At 38.3% G+C, this 25001-nt stretch overlaps 10 non-coding genes across 10 annotated transcripts; all 10 read right to left on the reverse strand.

Annotated features, from left to right (window-relative positions):
- Positions 1–10939: 10939 nt before the first annotated feature.
- On the reverse strand, positions 10940–11029 carry trnar-ucu (transfer RNA arginine (anticodon UCU)). The gene is given in 2 exon segments: positions 10940–10975; positions 10993–11029. It is a non-coding gene; the product is annotated as a tRNA-Arg (tRNA).
- Positions 11030–13562: 2533 nt separating this feature from the next.
- On the reverse strand, positions 13563–13652 carry trnar-ucu (transfer RNA arginine (anticodon UCU)). The gene is given in 2 exon segments: positions 13563–13598; positions 13616–13652. It is a non-coding gene; the product is annotated as a tRNA-Arg (tRNA).
- Positions 13653–14485: 833 nt separating this feature from the next.
- Positions 14486–14575, reverse strand: trnar-ucu (transfer RNA arginine (anticodon UCU)). The gene is given in 2 exon segments: positions 14486–14521; positions 14539–14575. It is a non-coding gene; the product is annotated as a tRNA-Arg (tRNA).
- Positions 14576–16138: 1563 nt separating this feature from the next.
- trnar-ucu (transfer RNA arginine (anticodon UCU)) lies at positions 16139–16228 on the reverse strand. Its single transcript is given in 2 exon segments — positions 16139–16174; positions 16192–16228. It is a non-coding gene; the product is annotated as a tRNA-Arg (tRNA).
- A 1889-nt stretch (positions 16229–18117) lies between these two features.
- Positions 18118–18191, reverse strand: trnat-agu (transfer RNA threonine (anticodon AGU)). The gene has a single exon. It is a non-coding gene; the product is annotated as a tRNA-Thr (tRNA).
- Positions 18192–18714: 523 nt separating this feature from the next.
- Positions 18715–18804, reverse strand: trnar-ucu (transfer RNA arginine (anticodon UCU)). The gene is given in 2 exon segments: positions 18715–18750; positions 18768–18804. It is a non-coding gene; the product is annotated as a tRNA-Arg (tRNA).
- A 1110-nt stretch (positions 18805–19914) lies between these two features.
- trnat-agu (transfer RNA threonine (anticodon AGU)) lies at positions 19915–19988 on the reverse strand. Its single transcript has one exon. It is a non-coding gene; the product is annotated as a tRNA-Thr (tRNA).
- A 523-nt stretch (positions 19989–20511) lies between these two features.
- Positions 20512–20601, reverse strand: trnar-ucu (transfer RNA arginine (anticodon UCU)). The gene is given in 2 exon segments: positions 20512–20547; positions 20565–20601. It is a non-coding gene; the product is annotated as a tRNA-Arg (tRNA).
- A 2025-nt stretch (positions 20602–22626) lies between these two features.
- On the reverse strand, positions 22627–22700 carry trnat-agu (transfer RNA threonine (anticodon AGU)). Its single transcript has one exon. It is a non-coding gene; the product is annotated as a tRNA-Thr (tRNA).
- Positions 22701–23223: 523 nt separating this feature from the next.
- On the reverse strand, positions 23224–23313 carry trnar-ucu (transfer RNA arginine (anticodon UCU)). The gene is given in 2 exon segments: positions 23224–23259; positions 23277–23313. It is a non-coding gene; the product is annotated as a tRNA-Arg (tRNA).
- Positions 23314–25001: the final 1688 nt, after the last annotated feature.

Below are 25001 nucleotides of genomic sequence, written 5' to 3' on the forward strand. Positions count from 1 at the left end.
GGTGACCTGAAGACCTAAGTGATGCGGACCTAAATTTCCACACTTAATTAGTGTTGGACAGCGGACCTCCTCTTACAGACACTGCTAGATTTTGTTTGGCCCAGCTGCAGACTGTAGGACTGGAGATGTCCTACCACATTCTGGTAGTCCCTCACACTGAGGTCATGGACCAGCCCGTCCGGGGGGCAGCCCGTCTCTGTGACTGAATCAGGAGCAGTAGGTGGTCGGCAGGCAGTCTGAATCAAGAAGCACAACAAGAAGATTCAGAACCTGATTATTGAACATCTTCAGTTGAGTCATGTATGATTTTTCTTAAACTGGTTGCTTTTGGAAGTAAATCTACATCTACCTCTGAAGGAAGAGTCTGTTCATGAGGTCAGTATGGTCCAGCCTGGAGCTCAGCACCTGTATTGGAAACTAGGTACACCAGCACAACCTAGAAACCCTTCATCAATTCTCATTGATTTAATAGACTCCTCCTTCAGAGCAGAGGTAGTAAAGCTCCTCTGTAGATGTAGATTTAGGTCCTAAAACAACCTGTTTTTGTTGGATGTCTTTAGTGTCCAGGGAAAAAAGACTCTCTACTAGATTTTGAAGCATTCAGCCACAAGAGCATTAGTGAGGTCAGGATGTTGGATGATGAACACCCCACAGTTCCACAGTTTGCACATATGTGTCAAAAGTGTGTGCAACATAAAGTAGATGAATGCATTTCTAAGAAGGGGTCTCCACAAACATTTGGACATAAAGTGTAAGTTAACTGAAACGCTTGGTTTTAGGGGCAGAGGTGTCTCAGCGGTTAGAGCGTCTGGCTATCGATAACAGGGTTGTGGGTTCAATTCCTGGGCTTGGCAAGCTGCCAATGTTGGGCCCTTGAGCAAGGCCCTTTAACCTCTCTGCTCCCTGGGTCGCTGGAGTTGGTTGCCCACCGCTCGGGGTGTGTGTGTACTCCCTGCCCCTAGATCATTAGTGTGTGTGTGTTCACTACCACAGATCGGTTAAATGCGGAGGACACATTTCGCTGTGCAGTGACAAATACATGCACCTTTACCTTTTTCTTTTTTGGTAGGTCTGAAAGTAGGTTAGTTTTAAACAACTGAAAAGGAGAAATTTGAAAAAGATCTTTTTACAATAAAATTTAACAATATCTGCATTTCATTGTACAATTCTTCATGCAGCTCATGAATAAACATCTGTTCTGAGAGAAAAAATACATTTATTTACAAGAGAAGTGATCATTAAAGTGCAGTGGTTGAATGTTCTTCACCTCATCTACAGAGGAGCTTTACTACCTCTGATCTGAAGGAGGAGTCTATTAAATGAGGGAGGATCATGGTTGAAGGGGTTCTAGGTTTTGCTGGTGTGTGATTTACCTGCTGAGGAGTACTTACAGACTTGGAGATGCAGCTGTAAGTGTGGACCAGCCTGGAGCTCAACACCTGTATTGAGATCTCTGGAGCTTTGGCCTTAGAAAGTCTACTTTTTAGCTGCAAGTACTTCAGCCTTCTAGTAGGTACTAGTTTCCTCCTGAGGCCGTACTGACCTGCAGAGGAACGATTCCTCAAATCCTGAAACTAAAATATGTATATTTAATAATTACACACAGTAACAATAATTAGTCTAATTTAATAAAAATACACCTCAGAAGATAAATGTACCATTTCTGTAGGAAATAAATCTTGCTGTTGTTAAAACAACCCTTGAGGAGCAGATCTGTGATACTCATCACACTGGTTCCTACAACAGCTTGCACTGCTAATGACAGAAAGAACAGAAAAACCAGAGGAAGCTGAAGGTGTGGAAGGCGATGCCAAGGCCCAGCTCATTTGTGTGACTACTTGATTTCAGATCCCCTGAGGTGGTGTACTGAAGCTGAATTACACACATTCAGTCACTGTCCAATTACTTATGACCCTGATTGTATTTAAATCAGCCCAACATTTTAAGCTCTAATGTTTATCTAATGTTGGTCTTGTCCATGGTTAGGTTTGGAGTCTGACTGTTTGAGGCTGTGGACAGGTGTCTTTTATACAGATAACAAGGTCAAACAGGTGGCATTAATACAGGTAACAGGTGGAGGACAGAATAGCTTCCTAAAGAAGAAGTTACAGGCCTGTGAGAGCCAGAAATCTTGCTTGTTTGTGGGTGACCAAATACTTATTTTCCAACATAATTTACAAATAAATTCTTTAAAAATTCTACCATCTGATTTCCTGGATTTGTTTTCCTCATTGTCCTCCCTTGTCTTTCATAGTTTCACACACCTCTTATTGTTCTAAGTAGGAGAACTTGCACAATCAGTGGCTGACTAAATACTTTTTTTTGTCTCACTATAAATGATTATTAAATACAACAAATGAAAATCAAAATAAATGAACTAAAATAAAGAATGACGTTCACCTGTTAATGTTATTGTCATGGCGTGTACGGCCAGACCTGAAGGGATGAACACTCGCAGAAATGGAAATCGAAGCAAGACACTTTATTAACCAAATACAAAACAATGGGATCCAAAAAGCAAAGTGCAGCAACATGGGCAAAACCATGAACAGAACCAAAACGCAACAAGTCAGATGGCAAACAAAACAAACCTGGGACTGGGAGGAGCAGGGAGCTAAACGAGAGTGAAACGAGGGGGAAAACTAAAGGGGTATAAACACAAAGCCACAAACCTCGCTTGGGCAGAGAGGGGAGATACTAAGGACAGAGCCGAGCTCTGTGTACAAACAAAGGTAGCGGGGGAACCAGCTGCCAGACCAGAAAGCAAGGCCGACCTAACCTGAACCTGTAGAGTACTGCCTAGAACTTGGTTCACCATGGAACCTGAGCAGGAAGCGAACGTACCTGGCTTGCCTCCGAGTCGGACAGAGAATCTCTCCTAAACATGGGCCGCAAAACTAGAGCTGACCTGAACACGGCGGTAACGTGTGAGGAATCCCAGAGCGTCACAGGGATTCCAGTAGAGTCAATTCACGGCAGTGAACAAAGGGAACTACGCTCCTTTAGTACTCCCAGTCCCAGGTGAAACACATGAACAATGAATCAACACAAATGAACAGAAACGAACAGGAAGTCCTTATTATTATTACTATTATTATTTAATATCTTTTAATTATAATAATATTATTTTTGAACATCCAGTGAACAGTTTAAACTCACCTGGCATATCGAGAATCTCTACACCCAACTGAATGACGTGTGGAAGAAACGCCATCTAGCGATCATTATATGTCAGTAACAGCTTCCTTGTATAAATATAAAGTGGTATGAGGAGTTTAATTGAACCCTACGCCACTGTTTCCTTAAACTAGAAGCTGAGTAAATATTTACTGCTGGAAGGTCTAATTTACACTGGAGAGTGATATCATTTTTCTTTATGCTTTAAAAATTAAATTCTTTAGAAATTTTTATTCAGTTTTTATTACACACTGTGCTGTAATGGCTCCCGCAAGCTTAAGACTCTCCACAGGGGGTGCCATTAGTGCACAACTAGCTCTGTTTGAGTCGATTCTGCGCATGCGTGGACCAATTATTTTTACAGTTTTCATGTGTTTTTCATGATAATTCTGTTTTTCTCGTTGCTTCATGCAATCTCTGCTTACCGTTAATATTTGCTAGAGTGAAAAAGTGTAAACTGTGATTAAAAAAATAAAAGTAATAAAAAACGATTTCTTATCACCTCTGTTACCTCATAATTATTACTCTCATATAGTCACTAACACTATATCTCTCATATACGTCTGCTGGGAGCATTCTCTGATATGATGCTTTTAGCCTGTAGAAATATCCCACCTACTGGTTCATTTAGGCACATTTACCTTCATAAAGAAACACATGGCTGCACAACTCGACCGGACCGCCATCGTCTGCATAGCAATTATCAAACAGGTACAAACTACATCCTCTCCTTATTAGAAGTACTTGAGCAGCTTTGGTGTAGAGATGGTTATTGAGAAGCTTTTCAGAGTATTAACACAGTTCAGTGCTGTTGAAGCATTTGACTCCTGACTCCATGCTGCCATCTAGCGTCTAGTTTCATTTCCTACAATGACTGTTTCTGTCCTTTAATACAACGTAAATGTCAATTTGATATTTTCTAAATTAAATTAATATACCACTGATATAATTCTCATTCTTATTAACAACCGATAAAGATAATAAAATAAACTTTATTTTACCTAAAAATGTCTCTCTCTTTTTTCTTTTTTTACACACTTTCACACACTCTGGAAAGTGGGCGTCAGAGTGACTGCATTCAACCCATATTCACTTCCTAATCAATGCTAAACGAGTCTGTGTGTGTCTGTTGGGATTGTTGGGCCCTCATCTGTTTAGACGCATACTATCCTAATTGCTGCTGCCCTAACATTGCATTTAAACCACTCCCATTTGTTCAGAGGTGAAATTTCCAGTAGTGAAATATCTTCAATTAAGTAAAAGGTTACTATTAAATTTCCAAATTGAATTCAAAGGTGATTTACATTTGTTCCCAAGAGAGGAACAAGGTAACTGAACAGTGATCAGTTAAAGGAGATGCTGAAATTTCACAGCTTAAAATACTATCCGTCACATTGTGAGGGATTAACCAGTAGTGTAGCCTTGAACACTGACCTTTATTGGAAGCATTAAACCAGGTGTACTGTCTGGCATTGGGGTTTCCTGTCCTCCAACAGTCTGTCAGATTAGTATTGGAGACTAAGTTATTGAAAATATAATCAAAAAGATGATGCTGCCCTCTAGAGGGAAGACGGTCAACTGAGCCATCTGGAACTACATTAAAGTCTTCTCCTATAACAACCTGATCTGTCGAGTATTTTACCTTCCATTACTTTATCTTCCTACAAAGGTCTGCTTCAAATATTTGGTTAATCGCAATACTGTTAATCGCATATACACAAACTAAAATGAATTTTGCTCCATCAGTATTCACAACTACCAATGACTAATAACATCTGTATCACATACATGGTCCAATAAATCTACACTATGGTAGCTTGCTTTGACAAGTAAGTGAAACTCACCAGAACATGTGATCCATGTACAAACGGTCCGAGTTAGCACAAGAAATATGCGTGGTGACGTCAACAACTAATCGTCTATTAAATACTAATGAACTAATTGGGTCGTCGATTTTTGTAGACTATGTCGATTAGCTGTTGCACCCCTACAGCAGATATTCTGTCTGGTTTGTTCTGTAAAGTAATGAAATAAAAACAGTAATATTACTAATATTAGAATCTAAACAGTTGGTAATTATGTGGAATATTATATGGAAATTATATAAACATCAGGGAAAATATGTAAAATTGGTATATTTGGAATTGTACAATAATATATGTTGTTTATATCCTGTAATATAACCTTATTTTCTACTACAGACTCACTCACTATAAGAGCTTATATGTAAATATGTTTATTTGGAACAGATCGTGCATAATAGTGTAAAATAGTGTATATGTTTATATATTCTGTATTTGAATGTGAATATTGTATACTTGGTCACTATAAAAGATTTTTAAATATAAATATAAAAGACTATAAAAGATTTTAGGGAAGCACTCATTTGTTAGCCTGATAATGTCTCTGTCTGTCTGTGTCTGTCTCTCAGTAAAGGCTGAAGAGGCCATGGACCAGCACAGAGGTCCCTCCACCAGTGGAGCTTGTCTCGGACTGAGTCAGAAATAGTGGGTGGACTAACAGAAGTCTAAATCAAGTGTGATTCAGAACCTGATTTCTGAATATCTTCAGTTGAGTCATGTATGAATGCTGCTGATCTGTTTCTTAAACTGGTTGTTTTTGGAACTAAATCTACATCCACAGAGGAGCTTTACTAAAGGAGAAGTGTATTCAATGAGGGAGGAGCATAGTAATGAGGCCGCCCTGACCTGCAGACAAACGATTTCTCAAACCCTGAAACTAAAATATGAATATTTAATCATTATGTACATTTTAAAATATTTATCTAAATTTCATAAAAATATACCTCAGAAGATAAATGTACCATTTCTGTAGGAGATGTTCCCAAATAAATCTTGCTGTTGGTAAAACAACCATTGAGGAGCAGATTGTGGTACTCATCATCCATAAGGAGCTGAAGGTCTGGACAGCGATGCCAAGGTTCCTATTTTCCTGTTATTTAAACAATTATTTTTTAAACCAGATATGAACCAATTATGGTTACCTGGTGGATTTGATTGCATTCTGCGACAACAGCTTTAGTGAGGTCAGTATATTGGTTGATCACCCCACCTAATCATCCCCAACTCTCCAACCCATCTCTAAAATTTTGTATGGAGCACCATCCATCATTTCAGAAAACACAGTTCCACTGCTCCACAGCTCAATCTAACCTACAGGGGCTAGACAAGCTGTGTGTGTGTGCATTTGCACATCTGTGTCAGCAATGGGTGCAACATAAAGTAGCTGAAAGCATTGTTTAGAAAGGTTGTCCACAAATATTTGGACTTATTGTGTAAGTTAAGTGAAACGCTTGGTAGGTTTGAAAGTAGGTTACTCTCAGACAACCCTGAAAAAAGTGCAGTGGTTGAATGTTCTTCACCTCAGGCATCAGCTCTCCACTGGTGTCCAGTTCAATATGGAGGGTGAAGCTTGTTCCGGTGGCCTCAGTGATACAGACCAGAACTTCCACACTCTGTTGGACAGCGGATCTCCTCCCATAGACACTGCTTGATTTACCAGCCTAGGACCAGAGGACCGGAAAGTGATCCATACTGAGGCCATGGAACAGCAGGGATGTCTCTCCACCAATGAAGCTCGTCTCTGGGACTGAATCAGGAGCAGTGGGTGTTCTGAAGGCAGTCTGAATCAAGAAGCACAACAAGAAGATTCAGAACCTGATTTCTGAACATCTTCAGTTGAGTCATGTACAGGTGCTGGTCATAAAATTAGAATATTTTGAAAAAGATGATTTATTTCAATTCCATTCAAAAAGGTAAACTTGTATATTATATTAATTCATTACACACAGACTGATATATTTCAAGTGTTTATTTATTTTAATTTTGATGGTTATAACTGACAACTAATGAAACCCCAAATTCAATATTTATATTATATCTATCAATATATATATATATATATATATATATATATATATATATATATATATATATATATATATATGGAAACTCAGTTGTTTCTGATGTGGACATGAAGAGGACTTACTGAGAAGCAATGCACTGTAAAAAGTGGGACTGGGGTTCATTAATATTTACTAAATAATTAAAAGTTACCAACACATAATAAAATAAGAATATATGTAGTTTAAAATCAAATCGAGTTTTTAATGTTTTTAAAATTAATTGTATGTAACACAAATATTGCTTTAATAATAAAATTAGCTGAGTAGAATTTACTTAACGGCAATATTATATATATATAAGTTGCTAGTACTCGGACATCACGAAGCGCTGTTGATTCTGATTGGGTTGTTAAAATTGATTTTTGAACGTCTATGATTATCTGCAAGACTAAGCACACACCAAAGCTCTGCATACTGTTAGTCATAGTCTGACGCCAATAAAAAAGGGTTGATTTACTCATTGTAGCAGTTACTGATTAAAGATTACCCAAGGAAAATGCACTGCTGGAATTCAAACCCAGGATCTCCTGTGTACTAGACAGGCACTACAACCAACTAAACCACTGCGCCCTACCTGAAAGGTAATCTATATCAATACAATATAGCTTCAGGCAAATTCAAAAACATTCTCTTGCATACAAACTTCACACAGACAGAAAAAACAACTTCCCTGAATGGGAACCTCTGCATTTTCCAGAAACAAAAAACATCACATGTACATATACATGTACAGTGTAGGAGACCTGGTCACACAGAATGTACACACAAAAGCTTAGCATCTTTTGTTTACCCTTCAGGTTCCATTTAAACATCTTTTAATGGATCAGCAAACATCATTCTGATTCAGAAAAGGCTAAAATCCAAAATTTCAAACTGCTTCATCTCACTTTTCACAAATACATGCAGAATCTTCTGCAGCACAAATATGTTCCAATACCCCAACATCAAACAGAATATTTCTGAAAGTTTGAAATTGCTATTAATTAGGTAAAAAGACTAGACCAAATCTTGCAAATAAAAGTACAAAAAGGTACTAGACAGAGCTATAAAGAAGAGGAAACACTCTCGACTCTGGTGGGACTCAAACCCACAACCTTTGAATTGCTCCAGCTAGTCATTTAGAAGTCCAATGTGCTATCCATTGCATCACAGAGGCCAGTTTATGAAATGGGTTCCTTGGCCAACCTTCCTATAAAATAACAGTAGTGCTGCTAATATTTGAGGCAAATAATGAATTTACTATGCATATGTAAATCCCAGTGGTCTGATGATTATCTGCAGGTCTAAGCAAACACCAATGCTCTGCATACTGTTAGTCATAGTCTGACGTCAATAAAAAAAAGGGTTGATTTACTCATTGTAGCAGTTACTGATTAAAGATTACCCAAGGAAAAAGCACCGCTGGGATTCAAACGCAGAACCTCCTGTTTACTAGACAGGCGCTATAACCAACTAAGCCGCGGCGCCGTACCTGACTGGTCTTCTATATCAATACAATATAGCTTCAGGCAAACTCAAAAACATTCTCTTACACATAAACTTCACACAGACAGCAATTACAACTTCCCTGATTAGGAACCTCTGCATTTTCCAGAAACAAATAACATCAACTCTGAAAGCTTGTCTCAATTGCTTAAACCTATCATATACATGTACAGAGTACTAGACCTTGTCACGCAGAATGTACACACAAAACTTAGCATCTTTTGTTTACCCTTCAGGTTCCGTTTTAACATCTTTTAATGGATCAGCAAACATCATTCTGATTCAGAAAAGGCTAAAATCCAACATTTCAAACTGCTTCATCTCACTTTTCACAAATACATGCAGAATCTTCTGCAGCACAAATATGTTCCAATACCCCAACATCAAACAGAATATTTCTGAAAGTTTGAAATTGCTATTAATTAGGTAAAAAGACTGGAGAAAATCTTGCAAATGAAAGTACAAAAAGGTAGTAGACAGAGCTATAAAGAAGAGGAAACACTCTCAACTCCGGTGGGACTCGAACCCACAACCATTGAATTGCCCCAGCTATTCATCTAGAAGTCCAATGCGCTATCCATTGCACCACAGAGCACAGGTGAAGAAGTTGGTTCCTTGGCCAACCTTCCTATAAAATAACAGTAGTGCTGCTAATATTTGAAGCAAACAATGAATTTCCTATGCATATGTAAATCCCAGTGGTCTGATGATTATTTGCAAGTCTAAGCACACACCAAAGCTCTGCATACTGTTAGTCATAGTCTGACGCCAATAAAAAAAAGTGTTGATTTACTTATTGTAGCAGTTACTGATTAAAGATTACCCAAGGAAAAGGTACCGCTGGGATTCAAACCCAGGATCTCCTATTTACTAGACAGGCGCTATAACCAACTAAGCCACGGCGCCCTACCTGACTGTTTTTCTATATCAATACAATATAGCTTGAGGCAAACTCAAAAACATTCTCTTCCATACAAACTTCACACAGCCAGCAAAAACAACTTCCCTGATTAGGAACCTCTGCATTTTCCAGAAACAAATAACATCAACTCTGAAAGCTTGTCTCAATTGCTTAAACCTATCATATACATGTACATAGTACTAGACCTTGTCACACAGAATGTACACACAAAACTTAGCATCTTTTGTTTACCCTTCAGGTTCCGTTTAAACATCTTTTAATGGATCAGCAAACATCATTCTGATTCAGAAAAGGCTAAAATCCAACATTTCAAACTGCTTCATCTCACTTTTCACAAATACATGCAGAATCTTCTGCAGCACAAATATGTTCCAATACCCCAACATCAAACAGAATATTTCTGAAAGTTTGAAATTGCTATTAATTAGGTAAAAAGACTAGAGAAAATCTTGCAAATAAAAGTACAAAAAGGTTGTAGGCAGGGCTATAAAGAAGAGGAAACACTCCTGACTCTGGTGGGACTCGAACCCGTAACCGTTGCATTGCTTCAACTATGCATCTAAAAGTCCAACGCACTATCCATTGCGCCACAGAGGCCAGGTGAAGAAACTGGTTCCTTGGCCAACCTTCCTATAAAATAACAGTAGTGCTGCTAATATTTGAGGCAAATAATGAATTTACTATGCATATGTAAATCCCAGTGGTCTGATGATTATCTGCAAGTCTAAGCACACACCAAAGCTCTGCATACTGTTAGTCATAGTCTGACTCCAATAAAAAAAGGGTTGATTTACTCATTGTAGCAGTTACTGAATAAAGATTACCCAAGGTAAAGGCACCGCTGGGATTTGAACCCAGGAGCTCCTTTTTACTAGACAGGCGCTATAACCAACTAAACCACGGCGCCCTACCTGACTGCTTTTCTATATCAACACAATATAGCTTCAGGCAAACTCAAAAACATTCTCTTGCATACAAACTTTACACAGACAGCAAAAACAACTTCCCTGATTAGGAACCTCTGCATTTTCCAGAAACAAATAACATCAACTCTGAAAGCTTGTCTCAATTGCTTAAACCTATCATATACATGTACAGAGTACTAGACCTTGTCACACAGAATGTACACACAAAACTTAGCATCTTTTGTTTACCCTTCAGGTTCTGTTTAAACATCTTTTAATGGATCAGCAAACATCATTCTGATTCAGAAAAGGCTAAAATCCTACATTTCAAACTGCTTCATCTCACTTTTCACAAATACATGCAGAATCTTCTGCAGCACAAATATGTTCCAAGACCCCAACATCAAACAGAATATTTCTGAAAGTTTGAAATTACTATTAATTAGGTAAAAAGACTAGAGAAAATCTTGCAAATAAAAGTACAAAAAGGTAGTAGACAGAGCTATAAAGAAGAGGAAACACTCTCGACTCTGGTGGGACTCGAACCCACAACCTTTGAATTGCTCCAGCTATTTATCTAGAAGTCCAATGCGCTATCCATTGCGCCACAGAGCCCAGGTGAAGAAACTGGTTCCTTGGCCAACCTTCCTATAAAATAACAGTAGTGCTGCTAATATTTGAGGCAAATAATAAATTTACTATGCATATGTAAATCCCAGTGGTCTGATGATTATCTGCAAGTCTAAGCACACACCAAAGCTCTGCATACTGTTAGTCATAGTCTGACGCCAATAAAAAAACGGTTGATTTACTCATTGTAGCAGTTACTGATTAAAGATTACCCAAGGAAAAGGCACAGCTGGGATGCGAACCCAGGATCTCCAGTTTACTAGACAGGCGCTATAACCAACTAAGCCACGGCACCCTACCTGACTGCTTTTCTATATCAACACAATATAGCTTCAGGCAAACTCAAAAACATTCTCTTGCATACAAACTTCACACAGACAGCAAAAACAACTTCCCTGATTAGGAACCTCTGCATTTTCCAGAAACAAATAACATCAACTCTGAAAGCTTGTCTCAATTGCTTAAACCTATCATATACATGTACAGAGTACTAGACCTTGTCACGCAGAATGTACACACAAAACTTAGCATCTTTTGTTTACCCTTCAGGTTCTGTTTAAACATCTTTTAATGGATCAGCAAACATCATTCTGATTCAGAAAAGGCTAAAATCCTACATTTCAAACTGCTTCATCTCACTTTTCACAAATACATGCAGAATCTTCTGCAGCACAAATATGTTCCAAGACCCCAACATCAAACAGAATATTTCTGAAAGTTTGAAATTGCTATTAATTAGGTAAAAGGACTAAAGAAAATCTTGCAAATAAAAGTACAAAAAGGTAGTAGACAGAGCTATAAAGAAGAGGAAACACTCTTGACTCTGGTGGGACTCAAACCCACAACCTTTGAATTGCTCCAGCTATTTATCTAGAAGTCCAATGCGCTATCCACTGCACACACCAAAGCTCTGCATACTGTTAGTCATAGTCTGACACCAATAAAAAAAGGGTTGATTTACTCATTGTAGCAGTTACTGATTAAAGATTACCCAAGGAAAAGGCACCGCTGGGATTCCAAGCCAGGATCTCCTGTTTACTAGACAGGCGCTATAACCAACTAAGCCACGGCACCCTACCTGACTGTTTTTCTATATCAATACAATATAGCTTGAGGCAAACTCAAAAACATTCTCTTCCATACAAACTTCACACAGCCAGCAAAAACAACTTCCCTGATTAGGAACCTCTGCATTTTCCAGAAACAAATAACATCAACTCTGAAAGCTTGTCTCAATTGCTTAAACCTATCATATACATGTACATAGTACTAGACCTTGTCACACAGAATGTACACACAAAACTTAGCATCTTTTGTTTACCCTTCAGGTTCCGTTTAAACATCTTTTAATGGATCAGCAAACATCATTCTGATTCAGAAAAGGCTAAAATCCAACATTTCAAACTGCTTCATCTCACTTTTCACAAATACATGCAGAATCTTCTGCAGCACAAATATGTTCCAATACCCCAACATCAAACAGAATATTTCTGAAAGTTTGAAATTGCTATTAATTAGGTAAAAAGACTAGAGAAAATCTTGCAAATAAAAGTACAAAAAGGTTGTAGGCAGGGCTATAAAGAAGAGGAAACACTCCTGACTCTGGTGGGACTCGAACCCGTAACCGTTGCATTGCTTCAACTATGCATCTAAAAGTCCAACGCACTATCCATTGCGCCACAGAGGCCAGGTGAAGAAACTGGTTCCTTGGCCAACCTTCCTATAAAATAACAGTAGTGCTGCTAATATTTGAGGCAAATAATAAATTTACTATGCATATGTAAATCCCAGTGGTCTGATGATTATCTGCAAGTCTAAGCACACACCAAAGCTCTGCATACTGTTAGTCATAGTCTGACGCCAATAAAAAAAGGGTTGATTTACTCATTGTAGCAGTTTCTGATTAAAGATTACCCAAGGAAAAGGCACCGCTGGGATTCCAACCCAGGAGCTCCTTTTTACTAGACAGGCGCTATAACCAACTAAACCACGGCGCCCTACCTGACTGCTTTTCTATATCAACACAATATAGCTTCAGGCAAACTCAAAAACATTCACTTGCATACAAACTTTACACAGACAGCAAAAACAACTTCCCTGATTAGGAACCTCTGCATTTTCCAGAAACAAATAACATCAACTCTGAAAGCTTGTCTCAATTGCTTAAACCTATCATATACATGTACAGAGTACTAGACCTTGTCACGCAGAATGTACACACAAAACTTAGCATCTTTTGTTTACCCTTCAGGTTCTGTTTAAACATCTTTTAATGGATCAGCAAACATCATTCTGATTCAGAAAAGGCTAAAATCCTACATTTCAAACTGCTTCATCTCACTTTTCACAAATACATGCAGAATCTTCTGCAGCACAAATATGTTCCAAGACCCCAACATCAAACAGAATATTTCTGAAAGTTTGAAATTGCTATTAATTAGGTAAAAAGACTAGAGAAAATCTTGCAAATAAAAGTACAAAAAGGTAGTAGACAGCTATAAAGAAGAGGAAACACTCTCGACTCTGGTGGGACTCGAACCCACAACCTTTGAATTGCTCCAGCTATTTATCTAGAAGTCCAATGCGCTATCCATTGCGCCACAGAGCCCAGGTGAAGAAACTGGTTCCTTGGCCAACCTTCCTATAAAATAACAGTAGTGCTGCTAATATTTGAGGCAAATAATAAATTTACTATGCATATGTAAATCCCAGTGGTCTGATGATTATCTGCAAGTCTAAGCACACACCAAAGCTCTGCATACTGTTAGTCATAGTCTGACGCCAATAAAAAAAGGGTTGATTTACTCATTGTAGCAGTTTCTGATTAAAGATTACCCAAGGAAAAGGCACCGCTGGGATTCCAACCCAGGAGCTCCTTTTTACTAGACAGGCGCTATAACCAACTAAACCACGGCGCCCTACCTGACTGCTTTTCTATATCAACACAATATAGCTTCAGGCAAACTCAAAAACATTCTCTTGCATACAAACTTTACACAGACAGCAAAAACAACTTCCCTGATTAGGAACCTCTGCATTTTCCAGAAACAAATAACATCAACTCTGAAAGCTTGTCTCAATTGCTTAAACCTATCATATACATGTACAGAGTACTAGACCTTGTCACGCAGAATGTACACACAAAACTTAGCATCTTTTGTTTACCCTTCAGGTTCTGTTTAAACATCTTTTAATGGATCAGCAAACATCATTCTGATTCAGAAAAGGCTAAAATCCTACATTTCAAACTGCTTCATCTCACTTTTCACAAATACATGCAGAATCTTCTGCAGCACAAATATGTTCCAAGACCCCAACATCAAACAGAATATTTCTGAAAGTTTGAAATTGCTATTAATTAGGTAAAAAGACTAGAGAAAATCTTGCAAATAAAAGTACAAAAAGGTAGTAGACAGAGCTATAAAGAAGAGGAAACACTCTCGACTCTGGTGGGACTCGAACCCACAACCTTTGAATTGCTCCAGCTATTTATCTAGAAGTCCAATGCGCTATCCATTGCGCCACAGAGCCCAGGTGAAGAAACTGGTTCCTTGGCCAACCTTCCTATAAAATAACAGTAGTGCTGCTAATATTTGAGGCAAATAATAAATTTACTATGCATATGTAAATCCCAGTGGTCTGATGATTATCTGCAAGTCTAAGCACACACCAAAGCTCTGCATACTGTTAGTCATAGTCTGACGCCAATAAAAAAACGGTTGATTTACTCATTGTAGCAGTTACTGATTAAAGATTACCCAAGGAAAAGGCACAGCTGGGATGCGAACCCAGGATCTCCAGTTTACTAGACAGGCGCTATAACCAACTAAGCCACGGCACCCTACCTGACTGCTTTTCTATATCAACACAATATAGCTTCAGGCAAACTCAAAAACATTCTCTTGCATACAAACTTCACACAGACAGCAAAAACAACTTCCCTGATTAGGAACCTCTGCATTTTCCAGAAACAAATAACATCAACTCTGAAAGCTTGTCTCAATTGCTTAAACCTATCATATACATGTACAGAGTACTAGACCTTGTCACGCAGAATGTACACACAAAACTTAGCATCTTTTGTTTACCCTTCAGGTTCTGTTTAAACATCTTTTAATGGATCAGCAAACATCATTCTGATTCAGAAAAGGCTAAAATCCTACATTTCAAACTGCTTCATCTCACTTTTCACAAATACATGCAGAATCTTCTGCAGCACAAATATGTTCCAAGACCCCAACATCAAACAGAATATTTCTGAAAGTTTGAAATTGCTATTAATTAGGTAAAAGGACTAAAGAAAATCTTGCAAATAAAAGTACAAAAAGGTAGTAGACAGAGCTATAAAGAAGAGGAAACACTCTTGACTCTGGTGGGACTCAAACCCACAACCTTTGAATTGCTCCAGCTATTTATCTAGAAGTCCAATGCGCTATCCACTGCACACACCAAAGCTCTGCATACTGTTAGTCATAGTCTGACACCAATAAAAAAAGGGTTGATTTACTCATTGTAGCAGTTACTGATTAAAGATTACCCAAGGAAAAGGCACCGCTGGGATTCCAAGCCAGGATCTCCTGTTTACTAGACAGGCGCTATAACCAACTAAGCCACGGCACCCTACCTGACTGCTTTTCTATATCAACACAATATAGCTTCAGGCAAACTCAAAAACATTCTCTTGCATACAAACTTCACATAGACAGCAAAAACAACTTCCCTGATTAGGAACCTCTGCATTTTCCAGAAACAAATAACATCAACTCTGAAAGCTTGTCACGCAGAATGTACACACAAAACTTAGCATCTTTTGTTTACCCTTCAGGTTCCGTTTAAACATCTTTTAATGGATCAGTAAACATCATTCTGACTCAGAAAAAGCTAAAATCCAACATTTCAAACTGCTTCATCTCACTTTTCACAAATACATGCAGAATCTTCTGCAGCACAAATATGTTCCAATACCCCAACATCAAACAGAATATTTCTGAAAGTTTGAAATTGCTATTAATTAGGTAAAAAGACTAGAGAAAATCTTGCAAATAAAAGTACAAAAAGGTAGTAGACAGAGCTTTAAAGAAGAGGAAACACTCTCGACTCTGGTGGGACTCGAACCCACAACCTTTGAATTGCTCCAGCTATTTATCTAGAAGTCCAATGCGCTATCCATTGCGCCACAGAGCCCAGGTGAAGAAATGGGTTCCTTGGCCAACCTTCCTATAAAATAACAGTAGTGCTGCTAATATTTGAGGCAAATAATAAATTTACTATGCATATGTAAATCCCAGTGGTCTGATGATTATCTGCAAGTCTAAGCACACACCAAAGCTCTGCATACTGTTAGTCATAGTCTGACGCCAATAAAAAAACGGTTGATTTACTCATTGTAGCAGTTACTGATTAAAGATTACCCAAGGAAAAGGCACGGCTGGGATGCGAACCCAGGATCTCCAGTTTACTAGACAGGCGCTATAACCAACTAAGCCACGGCACCCTACCTGACTGCTTTTCTATATCAACACAATATAGCTTCAGGCAAACTCAAAAACATTCTCTTGCATACAAACTTCACACAGACAGCAAAAACAACTTCCCTGATTAGGAACCTCTGCATTTTCCAGAAACAAATAACATCAACTCTGAAAGCTTGTCTCAATTGCTTAAACCTATCATATACATGTACAGAGTACTAGACCTTGTCACGCAGAATGTACACACAAAACTTAGCATCTTTTGTTTACCCTTCAGGTTCTGTTTAAACATCTTTTAATGGATCAGCAAACATCATTCTGATTCAGAAAAGGCTAAAATCCTACATTTCAAACTGCTTCATCTCACTTTTCACAAATACATGCAGAATCTTCTGCAGCACAAATATGTTCCAAGACCCCAACATCAAACAGAATATTTCTGAAAGTTTGAAATTGCTATTAATTAGGTAAAAGGACTAAAGAAAATCTTGCAAATAAAAGTACAAAAAGGTAGTAGACAGAGCTATAAAGAAGAGGAAACACTCTTGACTCTGGTGGGACTCAAACCCACAACCTTTGAATTGCTCCAGCTATTTATCTAGAAGTCCAATGCGCTATCCACTGCACACACCAAAGCTCTGCATACTGTTAGTCATAGTCTGACACCAATAAAAAAAGGGTTGATTTACTCATTGTAGCAGTTACTGATTAAAGATTACCCAAGGAAAAGGCACCGCTGGGATTCCAAGCCAGGATCTCCTGTTTACTAGACAGGCGCTATAACCAACTAAGCCACGGCACCCTACCTGACTGCTTTTCTATATCAACACAATATAGCTTCAGGCAAACTCAAAAACATTCTCTTGCATACAAACTTCACATAGACAGCAAAAACAACTTCCCTGATTAGGAACCTCTGCATTTTCCAGAAACAAATAACATCAACTCTGAAAGCTTGTCACGCAGAATGTACACACAAAACTTAGCATCTTTTGTTTACCCTTCAGGTTCCGTTTAAACATCTTTTAATGGATCAGTAAACATCATTCTGACTCAGAAAAAGCTAAAATCCAACATTTCAAACTGCTTCATCTCACTTTTCACAAATACATGCAGAATCTTCTGCAGCACAAATATGTTCCAATACCCCAACATCAAACAGAATATTTCTGAAAGTTTGAAATTGCTATTAATTAGGTAAAAAGACTAGAGAAAATCTTGCAAATAAAAGTACAAAAAGGTAGTAGACAGAGCTTTAAAGAAGAGGAAACACTCTCGACTCTGGTGGGACTCGAACCCACAACCTTTGAATTGCTCCAGCTATTTATCTAGAAGTCCAATGCGCTATCCATTGCCCCACAGAGCCCAGGTGAAGAAATGGGTTCCTTGGCCAACCTTCCTATAAAATAACAGTAGTGCTGCTAATATTTGAGGCAAATAATAAATTTACTATGCATATGTAAATCCCAGTGGTCTGATGATTATCTGCAAGTCTAAGCACACACCAAAGCTCTGCATACTGTTAGTCATAGTCTGACGCCAATAAAAAAAGGGTTGATTTACTCATTGTAGCAGTTACTGATTAAAGATTACCCAAGGAAAAGGCACCGCTGGGATTCAAACCCAGGATCTCCTGTTTACTAGACAGGCGCTATAACCAACTAAGCCACGGCGCCCTACATGACTGGTTTTCTATATCAATACAATGTAGCTTCAGGCAAACTCAAAAACATTCTCTTGCATACAAACTTCACACAGACAGCAAAAACAACTTCCCTGATTAGGAACCTCTGCATTTTCCAGAAACAAATAACATCAACTCTGAAAGCTTGTCTCAATTGCTTAAACCTATCATATACATGTACAGAGTACTAGACCTTGTCACGCAGAATGTACACACAAAACTTAGCATCTTTTGTTTACCCTTCAGGTTCTGTTTAAACATCTTTTAATGGATCAGCAAACATCATTCTGATTCAGAAAAGGCTAAAATCCTACATTTCAAACTGCTTCATCTCACTTTTAACAAATACATGCAGAATCTTCTGCAGCACAAATATGTTCCAAGACCCCAACATCAAACAGAATATTTCTGAAAGTTTGAAATTGCTATTAATTAGGTAAAAAGACTAGAGAAAATCTTGCAAATAAAAGTACAAAAAGGTAGTAGACAGAGCTATAAAGAAGAGGAAACACTCTCGACTCTGGTGGGACTCGAACCCACAACCTTTGAATTGCTCCAGCTATTTATCTAGAAGTCCAATGCGCTATCCATTGCGCCACAGAGCCCAGGTGAAGAAACTGGTTCCTTGGCCAACCTTCCTATAAAATAACAGTAGTGCTGCTAATATTTGAGGCAAATAATAAATTTACTATGCATATGTAAATCCCAGTGGTCTGATGATTATCTGCAAGTCAAAGCACACACCAAAGCTCTGCATACTGTTAGTCATAGTCTGACGCCAATAAAAAAAGGGTTGATTTACTCATTGTAGCAGTTACTGATTAAAGATTACCCAAGGAAAAGGCACAGCTGGGATTCCAAGCCAGGATCTCCTGTTTACTAGACAGGCGCTATAACCAACTAAGCCACAGCACCCTACCTGACTGCTTTTCTATATCAACACAATATAGCTTCAGGCAAACTCAAAAACATTCTCTTGCATACAAACTTCACATAGACAGCAAAAACAACTTCCCTGATTAGGAACCTCTGCATTTTCCAGAAACAAATAACATCAACTCTGAAAGCTTGTCACGCAGAATGTACACACAAAACTTAGCATCTTTTGTTTACCCTTCAGGTTCCGTTTAAACATCTTTTAATGGATCAGTAAACATCATTCTGATTCAGAAAAGCCTAAAATCCTACATTTCAAACTGCTTCATCTCACTTTTCACAAACACATGCAGAATCTTCTGCAGCACAAATATGTTCCAATACCCCAACATCAAACAGAATATTTCTGAAAGTTTGAAATTGCTATTAATTAGGTAAAAAGACTAGAGAAAATCTTGCAAATAAAAGTACAAAAAGGTAGTAGACAGAGCTATAAAGAAGAGGAAACACTCTCGACTCTGGGGGGACTCGAACCCACAACCTTTGAACGGCTCCAGCTATTTATCTAGAAGTCCAATGAGCTATCCATTGCTCCACAGAGCCCAGGTGAAGAAACTGGTTCCTTGACCAACCTTCCTATAAAATATCAGTAGTGCTGCTAATATTTGAGGCAAATAATAAATTTACTATGCATATGTAAATCCCAGTGGTCTGATGATTATCTGCAAGTCTAAGCACACACCAAAGCTCTGCATACTGTTAGTCATAGTCTGACGCCAATAAAAAAAGGGTTGATTTACTCATTGTAGCAGTTACTGATTAAAGATTACCCAAGGAAAAGGCACCGCTGGGATTCGAACCCAGGATCTCCTGTTTACTAGACAGGCGCTATAACCAACTAAGCCACGGCGCCCTACATGACTGGTTTTCTATATCAATACAATGTAGCTTCAGGCAAACTCAAAAACATTCTCTTGCATACAAACTTTACACAGACAGCAAAAACAACTTCCCTGATTAGGAACCTCTGCATTTTCCAGAAACAAATAACATCAACTCTGAAAGCTTGTCTCAATTGCTTAAACCTATCATATACATGTACAGAGTACTAGACCTTGTCACGCAGAATGTACACACAAAACTTAGCATCTTTTGTTTGCCCTTCAGGTTCCGTTTAAACATCTTTTAATGGATCAGCAAACATCATTCTGATTCAGAAAAGGCTAAAATCCTACATTTCAAACTGCTTCATCTCACTTTTCACAAATACATGCAGAATCTTCTGCAGCACAAATATGTTCCAAGACCCCAACATCAAACAGAATATTTCTGAAAGTTTGAAATTGCTATTAATTAGGCAAAAAGACTAGAGAAAATCTTGCAAATAAAAGTACAAAAAGGTAGTAGACAGAGCTATAAAGAAGAGGAAACACTCTCGACTCTGGTGGGACTCGAACCCACAACCTTTGAATTGCTCCAGCTATTTATCTAGAAGTCCAATGCGCTATCCATTGCGCCACAGAGCCCAGGTGAAGAAACTGGTTCCTTGGCCAACCTTCCTATAAAATAACAGTAGTGCTGCTAATATTTGAGGCAAATAATAAATTTACTATGCATATGTAAATCCCAGTGGTCTGATGATTATCTGCAAGTCTAAGCACACACCAAAGCTCTGCATACTGTTAGTCATAGTCTGACGCCAATAAAAAAAGGGTTGATTTACTCATTGTAGCAGTTACTGATTAAAGATTACCCAAGGAAAAGGCACCGCTGGGATTCCAAGCCAGGATCTCCTGTTTACTAGACAGGCGCTATAACCAACTAAGCCACAGCACCCTACCTGACTGCTTTTCTATATCAACACAATATAGCTTCAGGCAAACTCAAAAACATTCTCTTGCATACAAACTTCACATAGACAGCAAAAACAACTTCCCTGATTAGGAACCTCTGCATTTTCCAGAAACAAATAACATCAACTCTGAAAGCTTGTCACGCAGAATGTACACACAAAACTTAGCATCTTTTGTTTACCCTTCAGGTTCCGTTTAAACATCTTTTAATGGATCAGTAAACATCATTCTGATTCAGAAAAGCCTAAAATCCTACATTTCAAACTGCTTCATCTCACTTTTCACAAATACATGCAGAATCTTCTGCAGCACAAATATGTTCCAATACCCCAACATCAAACAGAATATTTCTGAAAGTTTGAAATTGCTATTAATTAGGTAAAAAGACTAGAGAAAATCTTGCAAATAAAAGTACAAAAAGGTAGTAGACAGAGCTATAAAGAAGAGGAAACACTCTCGACTCTGGGGGGACTCGAACCCAGAACCTTTGAACGGCTCCAGCTATTTATCTAGAAGTCCAATGAGCTATCCATTGCTCCACAGAGCCCAGGTGAAGAAACTGGTTCCTTGACCAACCTTCCTATAAAATATCAGTAGTGCTGCTAATATTTGAGGCAAATAATAAATTTACTATGCATATGTAAATCCCAGTGGTCTGATGATTATCTGCAAGTCTAAGCACACACCAAAGCTCTGCATACTGTTAGTCATAGTCTGACGCCAATAAAAAAAGGGTTGATTTACTCATTGTAGCAGTTACTGATTAAAGATTACCCAAGGAAAAGGCACCGCTGGGATTCGAACCCAGGATCTCCTGTTTACTAGACAGGCCCTATAACCAACTAAGCCACGGCACCCTACCTGACTGGTCTTCTATATCAACACAATATAGCTTCAGGCAAACTCAAAAACATTCTCTTGCATACAAACTTTACACAGACAGCAAAAACAACTTCCCTGATTAGGAACCTCTGCATTTTCCAGAAACAAATAACATCAACTCTGAAAGCTTGTCTCAATTGCTTAAACCTATCATATACATGTACAGAGTACTAGACCTTGTCACGCAGAATGTACACACAAAACTTAGCATCTTTTGTTTACCCTTCAGGTTCCGTTTAAACATCTTTTAATGGATCAGCAAACATCATTCTGATTCAGAAAAGGCTACATTTCAAACTGCTTCATCTCACTTTTCACAAATACATGCAGAATCTTCTGCAGCACAAATATGTTCCAATACCCCAACATCAAACAAAATATTTCTGAAAGTTTGAAATTGCTATTAATTAGGCAAAAAGACTAGAGAAAATCTTGCAAATAAAAGTACAAAAAGGTAGTAGACAGAGCTATAAAGAAGAGGAAACACTCTCGACTCTGGTGGGACTCGAACCCACAACCTTTGAATTGCTCCAGCTATTTATCTAGAAGTCTAATGCGCTATCCACTGCTACACAGAGCACATGTGAAGAAACTGGTTCCTTGGCCAACCTTCCTATAAAATAACAGTAGTGCTGCTAATATTTGAGGCAAATAATAAATTTACTATGCATATGTAAATCCCAGTGGTCTGATGATTATCTGCAAGTCTAAGCACACACCAAAGCTCTGCATACTGTTAGTCATAGTCTGACGCCAATAAAAAAAGGGTTGATTTACTCATTGTAGCAGTTACTGATTAAAGATTACCCAAGGAAAAGGCACCGCTGGGATTCAAACCCAGGATCTCCTGTTTACTAGACAGGCGCTATAACCAACTAAGCCACGGCGCCCTACATGACTGGTTTTCTATATCAATACAATGTAGCTTCAGGCAAACTCAAAAACATTCTCTTGCATACAAACTTCACACAGACAGCAAAAACAACTTCCCTGATTAGGAACCTCTGCATTTTCCAGAAACAAATAACATCAACTCTGAAAGCTTGTCTCAATTGCTTAAACCTATCATATACATGTACAGAGTACTAGACCTTGTCACGCAGAATGTACACACAAAACTTAGCATCTTTTGTTTACCCTTCAGGTTCTGTTTAAACATCTTTTAATGGATCAGCAAACATCATTCTGATTCAGAAAAGGCTAAAATCCTACATTTCAAACTGCTTCATCTCACTTTTAACAAATACATGCAGAATCTTCTGCAGCACAAATATGTTCCAAGACCCCAACATCAAACAGAATATTTCTGAAAGTTTGAAATTGCTATTAATTAGGTAAAAAGACTAGAGAAAATCTTGCAAATAAAAGTACAAAAAGGTAGTAGACAGAGCTATAAAGAAGAGGAAACACTCTCGACTCTGGTGGGACTCGAACCCACAACCTTTGAATTGCTCCAGCTATTTATCTAGAAGTCCAATGCGCTATCCATTGCGCCACAGAGCCCAGGTGAAGAAACTGGTTCCTTGGCCAACCTTCCTATAAAATAACAGTAGTGCTGCTAATATTTGAGGCAAATAATAAATTTACTATGCATATGTAAATCCCAGTGGTCTGATGATTATCTGCAAGTCAAAGCACACACCAAAGCTCTGCATACTGTTAGTCATAGTCTGACGCCAATAAAAAAAAGGGTTGATTTACTCATTGTAGCAGTTACTGATTAAAGATTACCCAAGGAAAAGGCACCGCTGGGATTCCAAGCCAGGATCTCCTGTTTACTAGACAGGCGCTATAACCAACTAAGCCACAGCACCCTACCTGACTGCTTTTCTATATCAACACAATATAGCTTCAGGCAAACTCAAAAACATTCTCTTGCATACAAACTTCACATAGACAGCAAAAACAACTTCCCTGATTAGGAACCTCTGCATTTTCCAGAAACAAATAACATCAACTCTGAAAGCTTGTCACGCAGAATGTACACACAAAACTTAGCATCTTTTGTTTACCCTTCAGGTTCCGTTTAAACATCTTTTAATGGATCAGTAAACATCATTCTGATTCAGAAAAGCCTAAAATCCTACATTTCAAACTGCTTCATCTCACTTTTCACAAATACATGCAGAATCTTCTGCAGCACAAATATGTTCCAATACCCCAACATCAAACAGAATATTTCTGAAAGTTTGAAATTGCTATTAATTAGGTAAAAAGACTAGAGAAAATCTTGCAAATAAAAGTACAAAAAGGTAGTAGACAGAGCTATAAAGAAGAGGAAACACTCTCGACTCTGGGGGGACTCGAACCCACAACCTTTGAACGGCTCCAGCTATTTATCTAGAAGTCCAATGAGCTATCCATTGCTCCACAGAGCCCAGGTGAAGAAACTGGTTCCTTGACCAACCTTCCTATAAAATATCAGTAGTGCTGCTAATATTTGAGGCAAATAATAAATTTACTATGCATATGTAAATCCCAGTGGTCTGATGATTATCTGCAAGTCTAAGCACACACCAAAGCTCTGCATACTGTTAGTCATAGTCTGACGCCAATAAAAAAAGGGTTGATTTACTCATTGTAGCAGTTACTGATTAAAGATTACCCAAGGAAAAGGCACAGCTGGGATTCCAAGCCAGGATCTCCTGTTTACTAGACAGGCGCTATAACCAACTAAGCCACAGCACCCTACCTGACTGCTTTTCTATATCAACACAATATAGCTTCAGGCAAACTCAAAAACATTCTCTTGCATACAAACTTCACATAGACAGCAAAAACAACTTCCCTGATTAGGAACCTCTGCATTTTCCAGAAACAAATAACATCAACTCTGAAAGCTTGTCACGCAGAATGTACACACAAAACTTAGCATCTTTTGTTTACCCTTCAGGTTCCGTTTAAACATCTTTTAATGGATCAGTAAACATCATTCTGATTCAGAAAAGCCTAAAATCCTACATTTCAAACTGCTTCATCTCACTTTTCACAAACACATGCAGAATCTTCTGCAGCACAAATATGTTCCAATACCCCAACATCAAACAGAATATTTCTGAAAGTTTGAAATTGCTATTAATTAGGTAAAAAGACTAGAGAAAATCTTGCAAATAAAAGTACAAAAAGGTAGTAGACAGAGCTATAAAGAAGAGGAAACACTCTCGACTCTGGGGGGACTCGAACCCACAACC

The sequence above is a fragment of the Salminus brasiliensis genome, chromosome 4 (assembly GCF_030463535.1).
Source record: "Salminus brasiliensis chromosome 4, fSalBra1.hap2, whole genome shotgun sequence".
Classification (NCBI taxonomy): domain Eukaryota; kingdom Metazoa; phylum Chordata; class Actinopteri; order Characiformes; family Bryconidae; genus Salminus; species Salminus brasiliensis.